General features: G+C 53.0%; 1 protein-coding gene and 1 long non-coding RNA gene across 8 annotated transcripts in view; one reads left to right on the top strand and one right to left on the bottom strand.

Annotated features, from left to right (window-relative positions):
- Positions 1 to 733: 733 nt before the first annotated feature.
- LOC113931944 lies at positions 734 to 3,045 on the bottom strand. The gene is made up of 3 exons (XR_003522922.1): positions 2,803 to 3,045; positions 2,218 to 2,311; positions 734 to 1,000 (listed from the first exon to the last, which is right to left on the bottom strand). It is a non-coding gene; the product is annotated as an uncharacterized LOC113931944 (long non-coding RNA).
- A 241-nt stretch (positions 3,046 to 3,286) lies between these two features.
- The window catches only part of SUN1 (Sad1 and UNC84 domain containing 1), a 52,544-nt gene continuing 43,493 nt past the window's right edge, over positions 3,287 to 12,337 (top strand). For 5 of the 7 annotated variants that reach the window (XM_027610204.1, XM_027610209.1, XM_027610208.1 and 2 more), the window contains exon 1: positions 3,287 to 3,410. The gene's annotated coding sequence lies outside the window, so the exon portion shown is untranslated. The remainder of the gene's footprint in view (positions 3,411 to 12,337) is intronic. The other 2 variants (XM_027610210.1, XM_027610206.1) reach the window with 2 other exon arrangements.

The raw sequence follows: 12,337 nt of genomic DNA, 5'->3' as shown, positions 1-12,337 counted from the left end.
TGCCAGGGTGTCCAGGTTTGCAGGACCAGTGGAGTGTCCCTGTTTGCCCACCACAGAGTGTGGGGATGGGCACCTCAGAAGGAAGGCCCTGCTCAAGTTCCCTTCCTGTGGGCCTGGGGGCAGGTTGGCAGGTCTTGGGCATGAGCATCCCTGTGCCCTCCACCTGCCCACCAGCACTTGGCGTTATCCACTCTCTGTTGCTGACTAGACAGAGGTGCAGTGGTAAGGAGTTACTTCCATCTGCATTTCTCTGATCACAAACGAGCTCAAGCATCTCTTTTTAATTTTTAAAGAATTTTAAGATTTTTAAAATTTTTAAAGTCATCTCTACGCCCAACATGGGGCTCAGACTCACAACCCCGAGATGAAGAGTTGCACACTCATGCGCCAACTGGGCACCCCATCAAGCATCTCTTCTATTCTTGTCGTGCATGTAGGGTTCCTACCGGGGGATTGCCTGTTCACACCCTTTGCCCACTTCTCTACTGTGTTCCTGTTTTCCTCTCGATGATCTCCAGGGGCTCCTCGCACCCTCGAAGCAGTAGCTCCTTGTCTGTTTTAAACATGGCAAATGTCTTCTGACCAGTGAGTGGCTGCTGGCTTGTCATGGTGTCTTTTACGGAACAGATATTTTTTTTTTTTAAGATTATATTTATTTATTTTAGAGAGAGAGAGAGAGAGACAGCATGAGGGAGAGAATCTCAAGCAGACTCCACACTGAGCGTGGAGCCCGATGCAGGGCTCAATCTCATGACCTTGAGATCATGAGCCGAGCTGAAACCAAGAGTTGGACGCTTAACTGATTGCACCACCCAGGCGCCCCAGACACCTTTCATTTTGACATAATCAGATCCGTCCATGTACTTCTGAGGTTTTGTTTAAGAAATCCTTGCACGCTGCTGGGCAACAAGCTCTCCTTATCATCTTTAGACACTGTACCACGCCTTTCCATTTAGCTTTCCAGTCATCTAGCAGCAGTTTTATTTCTTTAAAAATGAAACTTCAAAAATAAGAAAAATGTTAAGAGTTAATTCGGGATAGTGGAATCAAGTTGCATGTTGCAGTACTTTTTTGTAGTTTAACGTTTAGAAACTTTTAAAACTTCTAAAACTTTGAGTTCATTGTGCAAAATACAGTAACATCAAATAGGACAAGAGCAATCTACGATGCCCCTACTTGGATAGAATCACTGGCATCATTTTTCTGTGCTCTGTGTATGTGTGTGAACACATGGAATCCCACAGCACATAGAATTTTCAGTTAAAGGCTTGTCATTTCCTGAGTGCATTTCATGTCCCAGCCTCTACACATTTGTGTGACACAGTAAGGTGCTGTTTCTTTCCTTTTTTTTTTTTTTTTTGAAGATTTTTGCTTATTTATTTGAGAGAAGCAGAGCAGAGGGGGAGAGAGACAAGCAGACTCCCCGCTGAGTGGATCCCATGACCCTGAGATCACGACCTGAGCTGAAACCAAGAGTCAACGTCCAAACCAACTAAGCCACCCAGGCGCCTGTTTCTTTTTCCAGAACTAGCTTTGTTCTTGGACGTGTCTCTTCCATAATTTAAGTCTGCGACGTCACGTTCACGTCCCCTTGTGACTTCACACTGACTAGCTGTCACTCGAAGGATCCTTTCCTTTTCTTTCCATCTGGAAGCCAGGGTCCACACATACTCTGCGTCCTTGAACAGTGAGTGAAGGCCTCCAAGTGTTTAACTCCCACCTCAGGGCGCTGGCGTCTGCGGTTCTCTCTGCCCAGAACGTTGCTGGTTCGCTCCGTCCGGGTCTCCTCCGTCACCACCACAGCAGCTTTCCCTGCCGCCACATCTACATCTGCAGGCCTCCCACGTCCTAGCCCTGCCTCTGCTTGTTTTCCTCCAAGCTGCTTACCCCCTCCCCAGGCCACTCTCTGAGGCTTGCCCAGGTGCTGTTACCGCACAGCTCCGGCCCTGGAGTGTGGGGACATTGTGGGAGTGCAACCCCAGTAAGGAGGGTAGTGCGCCCAAGGAGCTGTCCAGGAGGGTCGCAGGTGGGCCAGGTGAGTGGGGAAGGCCCCGTGGAGTTGCTGGCCCACAGCCAGAGGGAGAGGAGAGGGGCAAAGTGGGGGAGATGGGCAAGCAAGGGCCCCAGTCGTTCCCTAACGGGGCCCCGCAGAGAAGTCTCCGCCTTCTCGGGCCTCCTCCTGAGGGGTGGACCAGGTGCTCTCAGAGTACTTGTTACCTGGGCTCCCACCGCGACGGTAGCAGATGGACTCAGACCAATTCACTGGTACAGACGAGTTCCAGCCAGTGAGTCCAGACGAAGCCAGCACAAACTAGGTGGAAGCCAGTAAGGGTGGGTGTGGGTCCCAGGACGGACTCCAGGTGTGGAACCCGTCCCCTAGCTCAGGTGCTCACTGGAGTGAGCACCGGTGGGCCTGTGCCTGGTTTCGGCCTCTTTCCCCAGGTGGCAGAGACAAGACCCAGAGGCCTGCGGGTTTCCTCCCGGCACTGTGTGTCCGCACGGGGGACAGTTTTATCCCTGCTCTCAACTGCTTCTCACTCCTCCGAGCATCCCGTCTTGCTTGTTAAATCCTAAAAAAGTCCCTCCCTGTTTTTGTTGTTTTTGCCAGAGATAGTTTTGCCCTCCCCCCCTCCCCCTACCTAGGGACCAAAACGTTTACCTGGGCGGCCACCTGTGCCGGCCGCTACTGCGCACGCGCGCGTCCGAACTAACGCGCAGCCGCGCCCCCCTACAGGACAGCGGCCTTCTCCCGGCTCCTTCCCCGCTCCCTCGATCCAGCAGCCCCCCCACCCCACAACTCACTCCCGGGGAACGCGCCACCGCTGCCCGAGAGACGCGGCCGTTGCGTGCGCTTGCGAGCGGAGAGCAGAGGACTCGCCGGGGCCCTCCCGCCAGCCGGAGCCTCAGTCTCCCCTCCTGTAGAGGGGGCGGCAGTCGCCCCCGTCCCGCCCTACAGCGGTCCCCCCAGCGGCCCCTGCAGGGCCTGGGGCGCGGGACCCGCGGGGCGGCGGAGCGGTACGGGGACGGTGGCCTCACGCCCCTCCCCCCGCGGCCCCTCCCGCCGCGGCCGCTCTCCCGCCTCCGCCGTACGGCCCCCGCAGCGTACGGCCCCCCTTGCCGTACGGCCGGGCGCGTCGCCTCGCAGCCCCGCCCACTTCTCCGCCTCGGGACTCGGCCTCAGCTCGCGATTGGCCGGGCTCCTAGACAGGCCGCCTTCTCCTTGGCCGAGGGGCTTTAGGTGGCGCGCTGCAGATTGGTGGAAGTCCGCGTTGCGCCCGCCCCGCCTCCAGGCGCGGCCCATGATTGGTTGGCGTCCGCAAGAGCTCCTCTCCGGCTCTGGTCTGGGTGGCGCGGACCAGGCCTGGGAGGGCAGCGGCGGCGCCGTCTGTGGTGGCTGTGGCGCGAGGCAGGTGAGCTCCTGGGCGGGGGTGGGGCGGCCCGGAGCGAGGTCGGCTGGGGGGACAGGCCTGGGGCTAGGGCGTCCCTCACGGCGGGCGGGAGCTGCGGGCCGGGGACGGAGGGTACGGGGGCCGAGCCGCAGGCCCCGCCTGGGCCGCCAACGGCCGCCGCCCCCTCCTCGGCCCCGCGCGTCCCCGCACCTGGCCCGAGTCTGCGGCAGGCCTGTCTCGGAGCGTGCCCTCCGCCCGACGTCACTGGCGTGCCGGGGTGCCGGCGGGACTGTGGGGACGCGTGCGCACCCGGGGACCTGTGTCGTCGCTGCCCGCCCCCACCCGGGGGCCCTCGACCCCAGCGCCCCGGATCCCCTGCACCCGGGCTCCCCGCCTCCCCCGCTCACCCACACCTGGGAGACCCGGACCCCCACCCCCCAACCCCCGGGAGCCCCCGCCTCCCCCGCTCACCCACACCTGGGAGACCCGGACCCCCACCCCCCAACCCCCGGGAGCCCCCGCCTCCCCCGCTCACCCACACCTGGGAGACCCGGACCCCCACCCCGCCAACCCCCGGGAGCCCCCGCCTCCCCCGCTCACCCAACACCCGGGAGCCCCCGCCTTCCCCACTCACCCAACACCCGGGAGCCCCCGCCTTCCCCGCTCACCCAACACCCGGGAGCCCCCGCCTTCCCCGCTCACCCAACACCCGGGAGCCCCCGTCTTCCCCACTCACCCACACCTGGGAGACCCGGACCCCCACCCCCCAACCCCCGGGAGCCCCCGCCTTCCCCACTCACCCAACCCCCGGGAGCCCCCGCCTCCCCCGCTCACCCAACACCCGGGAGACCCGGACCCCCACCCCGCCAACCCCCGGGAGCCCCCGCCTCCCCCGCTCACCCAACACCCGGGAGCCCCCGCTCACCCAATCCCCGGGAGCCCCCGCCTCCCCCGCTCACCCAACACCCGGGAGCCCCCGTCTTCCCCACTCACCCACACCTGGGAGACCCGGACCCCCACCCCGCCAACCCCCGGGAGCCCCCGCCTCCCCCGCTCACCCAACACCCGGGAGCCCCCGTCTTCCCCACTCACCCACACCTGGGAGACCCGGACCCCCACCCCCCAACCCCCGGGAGCCCCCGCCTTCCCCACTCACCCAACCCCCGGGAGCCCCCGCCTCCCCCGCTCACCCAACACCCGGGAGACCCGGACCCCCACCCCGCCAACCCCCGGCAGCCCCCGCCTCCCCCGCTCACCCAACACCCGGCAGCCCCCGCTCACCCAATCCCCGGGAGCCCCCGCCTTCCCCGCTCACCCAACCCCCGGGAGCCCCCGCCTTCCCCGCTCACCCACACCCGGGAGCCCCCCCCCACCAACCCCCGTGCGCCTCGGTCCCCTGCTCCCCTGACCCACACCAGGGTCCCAGGCTCGGACTCGGGGTGCTCGGCCTCCTTGGAGTTCCGGGTGGGGGTGGGGCGCCCCCTTGACCTGTTTTGCAGCCCTCCTACAGGATCAAGGAGTTTGCACCTTGTGCCCCTGTGCGGGCCGGTCGGGGCCTAGTGTTTGTGGGACCCTCACCCTCAGCCCGCACGTGTGAGCCAGTGTAGAGTGCACGCTACCCACCTGGCAGCACAGCGCTCAGGAACAGTGGGGAGGGGGCCCGGGGACTTGTTCGTGCGCCCCACGAGCACTCTGGTATGCCAGGCCTAGCATGCCAGGTGGTTCTCTGTCGTATCAGAGCTTCCAGGAGCTGCCCCAGCGTGTGCTGCTCTGGTCTCAATCCGGTGTGTACAGACTCCCAGGGTCTGCAGTGCTCAGAAACTTGGGTTTTGGTTTATTTTCTTCCATTTCGTCGGACACTGTGTAGTTCTTCTAAGTCTGGAAGCTCATGATGGTTAGTTCTGGGGGATTTTTCTCTCACTGTTTTCTTTGACACTTGTTTTAGTTGTCTGTTTTCTGTGTGTTTGGGAAATACTATTATTTGGGCGTTGGACCTTTTGGACCCTATTTCTACCTTTTAAAAATAAAATCTTTCTCTCTCTCGTTTTCCATTTTTGTCTTTTTGTTTCACTTTGCCAGAGATTTCCCCAGTCTTTTTTTCTCCTTTATTTAGCATTTTATTTTAGCCATCGTATTTTAACCTTCCCAAAGCTTTTTTGGTGTTTTTTCCCTCTAAAATTCAGCAGTATGTTTCTTATTTCATAGATGCAGTAGTGTCTCATTCTCTTCTTCCATGACCTCACTTTTTGCTTGTTTTGGTCTGTCTTTCCTGAAATGTTGGGTAATCTTGGTTGAGCATATATATCTGAGAGTGGGACCCTGCCCTGTCCTTGGGAAGTTCTGTGCACCTGCTCTGGCGCTTTCACTGTTGGCTCATAGGAGTGGGGCTTCCTGGAGGAACCCTCAGCGGTATTAACTTTAGGTTCTTTTATTGGGCTTTTTGTATTCTCAAGGGCTTTCCACTCTCCTGCCTTGTTTTCAAAGTTGGGTAGAAGAGTGTGGCTGTGACCCTCAAAAATTAGTAAGGAAGTGCTCACTCATCTCCCTTTTCAGGAGGCCATCCTGGAGCTTCAGGATTCCTCTTCTGCTGTAGAGACCCCTCGTTTTTTGTAATTGTTTTAAGATTTTATTTATTCATTTGAGAGAGAAACAGAGCATAAGCAGGGGGAGTGGCAGAGGGAGAGGGAAAGCAGGCTCCCCACTGAGCGGGGAGCACAACATGGGGCTCCATCCCAGGACCTGGAGATCATGACCTGAGCTGAAGGCAGACGCTTAACGACTGAGCCACCCAGGTGCCCCGAGACTCCTTGGTTTTATCCTCCAGTCTTTTTTGAGGGAAGGCAGGAAGCAGGAAGGCTACCTACTACTTTTTTGTGACTTGTGAAATACACAACATAAAATTTGCTCCTTTGATGTGTAGGGAGCTGCATTAGGTATGCTCTGCAACCATCATCACTCTCTAGTTCCTGAACTATCTGTTTGCCCCCTTAGTGGAAACCCCATACCCATTAGCAGGCAGATCAGACAGTTCATTGCTAGTTTATAGAAATACAACTCATTTTTGTGTGTTGATCTTGTAATGTGCATCTTTGCTGAATTTGTTAGCTTTTATAGTTTTTTGCGAATTGTGTAGGATTTCCTATATATGAGATCATGTCATCTGTGAGTAGAGATAGCTCCAATTTGCTGTCTTTTGTTTCTTACTCCTTCCTAACTGCTGCAGCTGGAACTCCAGTACCATGTCAAATAGCAGTGCTGAAAGGAGACATCCTTGTTCTGTTCTTGATCTTGGGGGGAAGCTGTCTTTTACCATAGAGTATGATGTGAGCTATGGGTTGAAGTAAATGCATTTTATCAGGTTGAGGAGGTTCCCTTCTATTTCTGGTTTGCTGAACATTTTTATCATGAGAGAGTGTTGGATTTTGACAAGTGCTTTCCTGCACTGAGGTGATCTTGTGGTTTGCCTAACTGCTTTTAAACAGACTTTAAGCGTTCGATTCCTCCTGTATTTGCACTCCAGTCTATACTCTTCCAAATGGAGACGGGTGCCACTGTTGTAACCATTCGGGGGTTCCATGATGACAGCTGGACTCTTTCTCAGTGTTCGTCATTACAAGCTTGTGATTCAGCTTTTTCTGGCTTAGGTGTGTTTTCATTTATCCATTTGCATTCTAGCTTCTAGGTTTCTTGCTGTTGTCTTTTCTTCCTTTTGTTTTGCTCCGTGGTTATGTGCCTTTAGGAAACAATCTCTTTTTAGGAGGGGTATCAGAAGAGAGTGGGAGCTACCATCTTTGTTCAGTGTACCATTTTTAACTGGAAATTCCTGGGTGACCTATTTTCAGACAATACTGGCATTTGATGGAGTGTCTGCTCATAGCCATTGTTTCCTGGTTCTGAATTTATGGTGATCAGATGGTCTCCAGACTCTGAAAGTAGAGCCAGTTTGAATTTGCTCACAGTACAAATGCCAGGCAACATTATTTGGTAGAAGTGACACAGGATGGAACCATCTTTTAGCATTGCAACTCCTGCCCCTACCTAAGTTATTTCAAGGTGAGGCAAGAGCACAGGGAGTCACAGTGCCTGGGAGACCCCCCGGGATTCAGGGGAGGTCATCCTGAGCACATCGCAGAGGGGAGCACCCACATGTAGGTTCGCAGGGCAGGTGGGAATAAGACAGTGACAGCGTACACGCGGGAGTGACGTGGGAGCTGGGGTGTGCCGCACCTGGTTCCACGCGCGAGTGACGTGGGAGCTGAGGTGTGCTGCACATGGTTCAGTGGGTAGTGATGGTGTCCATGCGGGAGTGACGTGGGAGCTGGGGTGTGCTGCACCTGGTTCAGTGGGCACCTGTGCTCGTTCTTTCTTGCTCCCCTCCATCCCCAAATTTGGAACTCGTTGCTATTTTGGATTGCTCACCTGTCCTGATTTCAGGTAGAAGAGACTGGATCTGCTATGTGCTTTTGAAACCGTTTGCTTGCATTGGGCCAAAACAAGCAGGATTCGCCGATGGGAATACGGAACACACCGTTACTACCCATGACATATATTGTGATTGGTTCCACTTTGTTGGGGAACTTGTGTCGTTCATTAGGCAGTTCTGTAGTTTGAATCACATGCGTCATCAACCATGCTTGTTATCTGGGTGCTTCGTTCATTTAGTCACATGGGGCACTCAGTGAATGGTCATCGGTTGCAAGTTTCAGTTTAGGAGCTAAGAGCTATGTGACGCGTGCTTCTTGACTGTGCAGAATAGAGCTGCCGTCCTCGATGTAAGTGGTGGGGAGAGCGCTCAGGTACGGGTGAGTGACTCCCGATGGGGAACGAGCAGCTGCCCCCGGGGACACGTGTAGCTGGAAAACAAAGCTGTGCTTTGCCTGGTTGCTTTGTTTTTCAGTCATTGTATTTTATTGGATCTTCAATTAATATTATTGGATGATGTGAGCTATATCTAGAAAATGGAAAACAGATCAAGTTGATGATTTCTTCACTCTCTACTACTTACGCTGCAAACCTTTTCAATACCAGAAGACACTGACTTTGAGCCTGCTGCTTCATGTTTGGGAGGACGGAGCATGAAAAGGGTTATTGAAAACTGGTGTGGATTTAAGTGTTCACAGTACAAGTAAAAGCCTGTAATTGCTGTTCCTAATTCTCATTCCCAATTATAGTTAGAAGTAAAGCGCAGATGATACAACTGTTCCAACCGGACGAGCACACGTGAGCAGCACTTTGAACCATTAGTTATTAGTTAGGAGAAGAGTAAGGCCCAGGTGAGCGTGACCTTTTCTGCTCATCACACATTTGTATTGCTCTTGGCATGGTTTTGCCAGGTGTGGTCAGACGAGCAGCAGAGACTGGATTTTCAGATTAAAGGCAAAGCGAGGAACACGCACAGCAGTGAGTTCTCCCCACTGTGCAGGCACCTACATAGTGTTGATTTATTCAAGTGATGTTTGGGCGCTGCCCTCAGAGAGTGCAAGGTCTTGTCAGAGAGAAAGACTCATTAATAAGCAATTATTACAGTTTTTGTGGAGTGGTGAGTGCCGGGGGAGTGCTAAAGCTAGCAGCTAACTTGGATGTGGGGTTTGGGGCTCCAGGAGCGCTTCCTGGACGTGGAATCTCAGCTGAATTCTGAGGTTGGGCAGAAGGTAGCCAGGAGCATTTGGGATGGAAAGAGACCAAGGGAATGAGGGTGGGGAATCAGGAGGGCCTCCCAGACAAGGAAAGAGCATGGGCACTGTGTCCATGGGGTGAAGAGAAGAGCATTGTCTGAGTCCAGGCCCTCGTGAAGCTCCCCCAGGGGTGGGTGGGAGATGGAGAGGAGAAGTGAGACGTCTGGATGGAGGGCCTGGTGCCGTCTGTTTCTTGGGTCTTATCTGTGGGTGCTGGGGAGCCATGGTGGGATGTGAAGGCAGCGAGGCGGTCGATCTCTTTGTAGATAGACCATTCTGGCAGTATTCTGGCTTGAGGGGGCAAGGCTGGAGGGCAGGAACTAGTCAGGAGTGCTTGCTGGAAGCCAGCAGGAGATGGAGCAGCAAGAGGAACCAGAAGGAAGAGGTGGTGACCCACTGGGAGGGGAGGAGCAGCCTGAGAGGTGATTTGGACATGCTGGATTTAGTTATTCGTAGATCCCAGCGGAGATGCTCAAGTACAATCAGATGCTTACCTCGCTGTACACAGAGAAGTTACAGACAGATGACAGGAGTCAGGTCAGTAATAGAATCCACAACAGACTGTTCATGTGTTCTTGGGTTGGAGGAGGCCTTTCTGAGCCGGACAGGAGGGTCCAGGAACAGCCGACAGTGCAGCCCAAGTCACTGGAGGCCGGCCAGGGGGGTATCCCAGACACGGATGAGACACGTCTGGTTAGTGTCCTGTCAAACAGGAAGAAAAAGGCAGCACCCCCAGTCTTCCCGAGTCAAGAGTCGTCACACACAGTCCGGCCCTCCCAGGGCCAGGAGGGGCCCCATCAGAGAGTCACTGCCCAGCCCTGCTGCTTGAAGGCATTGGCCAGGGACAGCATCTTCGCCACAGAAATGGCGTCCTGGGCCGTCCTTCTAACTGTGCTACTTATAAGGAAATTTAGTGCATCCTGGGTTTGAAGCAAATACAGTAAAACTATGTTGTCATACTTTCTGGATTCTCAGAAGAAAGACCCTTTATATTAACATGTACAAAATAAATAACTTGACTTTGGGCTTTTGCTGAAACACTAGGATAATACCACTGTCAGAGGCAGTGGGTTTTTTATTAAAAAGATCTGGAGCACTTTTCATCAGGAGATATAAGTGTGTGATAACGTGTCTTCACATAGAAGTAATTATCTTCCCTAAAAGTCAGAGCTATTTTCTTACGTAAACAAGCCCATCCAGCCTACATCTCTTCCTGTTGTCTCATCATTCCCCCCAAAAGGGAAGAAGCACCCTATCTTGGCTGGATACTGTTTTTCAGTACAGACTTGCTGCTGATAATAACTAACTTTCTTTGAGTATTTTTATCCTGTGCCAGGCAACACCAAGCAGGTTAGGTGTACTCACTGGTTGGCTCCTCCAGTAACACTCTGAGCAGGGGCGCTGTTGGTATTCCCAGTTGATGGCACCACGGAGGTGTGAGTACATTGTCCTCTGCTCCCGGGTTCTCACAGTTGAGTAAAAGAGCCCGAAGGGACCCCGCGGGTCGGCCTGCCCCCATACCACTCCACAGATGAAGACCAAAAAAAATTGTTTTTGGAAAATAATAGTTATTGGGTTAGTTGTTGAAATTATAAGACTAACACCTACTCTTTATTTATTTATTTATTTTTTATTTGAGAGAGAGAATGAGAGAGAGAGAGAGAGCGCACACGAGGGGGGGGTGGGTGGGCAGAAGGAGAAGCAGACTCCCCGCCGAGCAGGGAGCCCGATGTGAGACTCGATCCCGGGACTCCAGGATCATGACCTGAGCCGAAGGCAGCCGCTTAACCAACTGAGCCACTCAGGCGCCCTAACACCTAACTCTTTAAAAACAATGTTGAACAGTACAGAAGGGAGTGAGGAGTAGAAGTGTCAGTCTCTATAATTTACCATTAAATTTAGTGGTTTTTTTCTTCAAGTTTATTTTTTTTATTTTTTTAAAGATTTTATTTGTTTATTTGACAGAGATACAGTGAGAGAGGGAACACAAGCAGGCGGAGTGGGAGAGGGAGAAGCAGGCTCCCCACTGAGCAGGGAGCACGATGCAGGGCTCGATCCCAGGACCCTGAGATCATGACCTGGGCTGAAGGCAGACACTTAACGACTGAGCCACCCAGGCGCCCCTTTATTCAAGTTTAAAAAACATTCAAGTGTGTATACACACACACACACACACGTAACTTGTAGCATTCTGTGAAGCTCTCTCAAGTATTTTTGTTTTAGTCATTTGTGTCTAATTCACTGTTGTACTCAGTTCATTTTTAGGATTCTCAGTATAAATCACAGTTTTTCATAAACTAACATTATTTTATTTCTTAAGATAAAAACAGATGAATGCCAATTCCTTTTTTTTTTTTTTTAAAAGGATGTTGCAGTCTTTTTTTTTTTTAATGATTTTATTTATTTATTCATGAGCGACAGAGGTGGGGAGAGAGAGAGAGAGAGAGAGAGAGAGAGAAGCAGAGGGAGAAGCAGGCTCCCAAGGAGCAGGGAGCCCGATGCGGGACTCGATCCCAGGACCCTGGGATCATGACCTGAGCCGAAGGCAGACGCTTAACCATCTGAGCCACCCAGGCGCCCGAATGCCAATTCCTTTTTATATGGTAGAAGTAATTACACTGAACATGACGTTTGGAAAACACTCATTTCTTTTTTTTTTTTAAGATTTTATTTATTTGAGAGAGAATGAGATAGAGCATGAGAGGGGGGAGGGTCCGAGGGAGAAGCAGACTCCCTGCTTAGCAGGGAGCCCGATCCGGGACTCCATCCCGGGACTCCAGGATCGTGACCTGAGCCGAAGGCAGTCACTTAACCAACTGAGCCACTCAGGCGCCTGGAAAACACTCATTTCTAACCCAAATTATGATCTTTTTTATGGTCTTACTTAGACCAAATTATGATCTTTTTAATATGTAGGCAAAAATAACTGATTTTTTTTTAGTCTCTACATTATTTAGTTTTAACAGGACTGATATTGAGCAGAAGAGGTACATTAAGATGTAGTTCTAGGGTGATGGGCACCAAGGAGGGCACATGATGGAATGCGCACCGCGTGTTGTATGCAGCTGACGAATCACTAAACTCTGCCCCTGAAATAATGCTACACTATATATGAACTAACTTGAATTTATATAAAATCTTGAAAGGAAAAAAAAATTAGTTCTAAGTTTTAAAGGGGCACCTTGGAATTTTATTCTGAAAAGGAATCCTCTTTGCAGAGGAGTGACAAAGGAAAACCAGTGTAGCTGCCCTCCAGGTGATAAGGATCGGCCA

This window comes from Zalophus californianus, chromosome 10 (assembly GCF_009762305.2).
Source record: "Zalophus californianus isolate mZalCal1 chromosome 10, mZalCal1.pri.v2, whole genome shotgun sequence".
In the NCBI taxonomy this organism is placed as follows: Eukaryota; Metazoa; Chordata; class Mammalia; order Carnivora; family Otariidae; genus Zalophus; species Zalophus californianus.
The sequence above is the reverse complement of the archived record's forward strand: the minus strand, read 5'-3'. Positions and strand labels throughout refer to the sequence as shown.